A 2980-nucleotide genomic window follows, 5' to 3' on the forward strand; every position below is an offset into this window, starting at 1 on the left:
AAGGAGAAGACACAGAGATGAGGAAACTGAACCAAGACACTGAGTGCTTGTGCCTGGTGACATCTGCCCCAAGGTGGCTCTGCTGGGGCTTTGATCCCTAAGGAACCTGTTCCCTGGATGATGGCTCCTTGGCCTGCTCATACACTACTTGATTAAACATCTCCTTCTGGGGGCATATCCCTGTCCACCTCTGTGCCCACAAACACTGGGCAGGTTCAAGTTAGTGGAACGTGCCCAGCGGCAGGCAGAGTGGCTCTTCACCTGCACAGGGTAGCACCTTGCTGCCCAGCCAAGGAGTTGCCTCCTGTAGAGATGGGAGCTGCCTTGTCTGGTCTATTACTTTGCTATGGAGTCTCTCCAGGCAGCCACTGAGGTCTCTACAAACAGTGGCCTTGGCTTGTTGCTTTATTGCTAGCCACTGCTGGGAGGCAATGCCCCAGGCCTTGTGTTCCCTGACAGTCCAGTCTCTCATCCGTATTGTGATATGTGTGTGCAGGGGGCTGCTGGCTACATAGTGGAATCTCTCTCTCTGTCTTCCTCTTCTGGCAGTTTGGGGGCTGTGCCCACCTGGCTGGGTGGTGTACAAGAGTGCCTTCTGCCTCTTCATCCCAGACAAGGGCTCTGCCATGGCCTGGAGCGAGGCTAGGGCCTTCTGCCAGGAGAAAAAGGCAGACCTCATTGTAATCAAGGATTACAACAAGCAGGTACAGTTACGTTGAGAGCTTTTTGGGGGGGATGTGGGGGTGGAGGGAAGACTGGGTGAGCCAGAGGGCAGGCAGGGCTTAGGTCAGGGCTCAGACTGACTACTAATACTGGGGACAGACCTTCTATTATCCAGGAGGCCAGGAAGCCACAGCATAGTGGCCCATACAGCCCAACCTAGACATAGGGAACAGTTGTATTGTTGCCCTGTTCATGCCACCTGTCCCCGATCCCTTCCTCTCCCCTCTCCCACCACAGCGATGGGGCTAATGAACAACACCTGTAGGAATTGTCTGCCTTTCTTGCTTTGCTTCCCTTGCCTGTGCTGGTGCAGATTTTCCTGACAGAGCTCACGGACCGCACAGGGGGGCCTGGATCTCAGTACTGGATTGGGCTGGCTCAGCTGGAGGGGCAAGCTGAGCTCACCTGGGTGGATGGCACACAAGCTGCAGAGAGCTGGTACAGGTAGGAAAAGACAAAGCCCACACAGCGGGTTCCCAAGCAGAGGGAACTTAGCAGGGCAGTCAGCTGGTCTCTCTTTGCTGATATGATTGAAGAAGTTTTTGCTACTTGGTTTAATAGTATCTGCAAGGTCTTGAGTTTGAAATTCTTACTTACCTGTATGGCTCCTGACCTCCGAGACATAACTTTTTTTCTCTGTTCCTGGTAGGCATCTCATTCCTGCTTAATCATGATAGCCTTTCCAAGGTGGTTATTCCTTCTGTTATGTGTAGAGCCTTTGCTTGGTATATGGTTTTCAGAGGCTACATATTAAAGTTGTGTGCATGTTCTTCTGCTGGAGAGCTCTTGGCTGTCTGATCTGTTTCTCTTGCTACTTTTCTGGGATGAACAAGGGCAGGAAACTCACCTCTTGGTTTGTTTGCCTTCGTGATCCTATGTTTCTCTGCTTCCAGGAACTGGTTGAGAGGCCACCCTAAAGACAAGACCTGTGTGCAGCTTGTGGGTTTCTACACTAACCAGTGGAGAGACTGGGACTGCAACAGGACCAACTCCTTTATCTGTGAAATGCCAGCTGCAGGTATAGAGAGCTCCCTACAGAGATGGGCTGTTAGGAATCAGGGAAGCAGGCAGACTGATTAGCCTTTAGCTGGCCCTGATCATCTGGGTGAGCCTATCTCACCCTCCTCAAGAGGAGGCTGGACAGATATTTGGCTGGGGTGATATGACCCTGGCACCTGTTCCTGCCCTGGACAGGGGGTCGAACCTGATGATCTGTTTAGGTCCCTTCCAACACTAAGCACTATGATACTGTGATCTGCTGGTTGCCTATCTCCAGCTGGGCCCAGTGGCTAGCATGGGTGTGGCTGCCTGGATATAAGCAGTCATCATCCCAGCATTTGGCTACTCAATGCTACACACATCCTCCTCTGTGCAGCTCCTGCCTGAATCCTTGCTTAACTCCTGTTTGAATCCTGACTTTGGATTCCTCAACCTATGACCTTTCAGCACAGAGCCCCAGCTGCCCACATTTTGGTTGTGCCCATAACGGGGGCTTGAACAAACAGATAAACAGCTTCAGGGGAATGTCCCAAGACCAGACAGACTGACAAAGGACTTTGGGGAGTCTGTGTCTTTGGAGTTATGTATCTAGATGAAAGGTTAAAGGACGTGGCTTTGGCAACTGAACAGCTCCCTTAGGTGAGGCACAGAGAATGAGCAAAACTAGCAAACTTCCATTCCCATGAGTACAGAGAGCTGTGAGGAACCCTCCATATACTCAATGGTATGGATGCAGACTCAGTTTTGTGGGGCCCTGACCAGAACCATAGGGTAAATAGGGTCTGATGATGCCAAAGATGCCTTAGTTAGCCTGACCTTTTTTCCCCTAGCCTCTGCTGGCTCTGTGAAGTCTCTGCGCTTCCGCTCCTGCTGCTACACCTTCCACTTCCCTGCCCTCTGGGAAATGAGGCCTTGGCCACAAGCTTTGGCTCTTTGTCAGAAGTCTGGGGGAAGCTTGGTGATCATCCAGGATGAAGAAGAGAATGCCTTCCTCGCAGGTAATGGCCCTGGGGGGTAGCTGTACCGCACCATGAACAGGGAGATTCAAGACTGCCAGTGGGAGGAAGGCTTGGGCTTATAGTAGCACTCTCAACAGACAGATGGAACATAGAGGTTACAGCTGTGGGACTAGAAAAGCTAATGGTTGGAGCAGGATCCTGTCCTGACTCTGGCCCAGTGCCTCAGAGCAAGGCAACTACCCAAGACAACTAGCTCTGGAGGTGCTAGTGATGATGCCATGTCTTGTGTATTCTAGATG

Source organism: Gavialis gangeticus, unplaced genomic scaffold, assembly GCF_001723915.1.
Source record: "Gavialis gangeticus isolate Ggan-Ray unplaced genomic scaffold, GavGan_comp1, whole genome shotgun sequence".
NCBI classification, from domain to species: domain Eukaryota; kingdom Metazoa; phylum Chordata; order Crocodylia; family Gavialidae; genus Gavialis; species Gavialis gangeticus.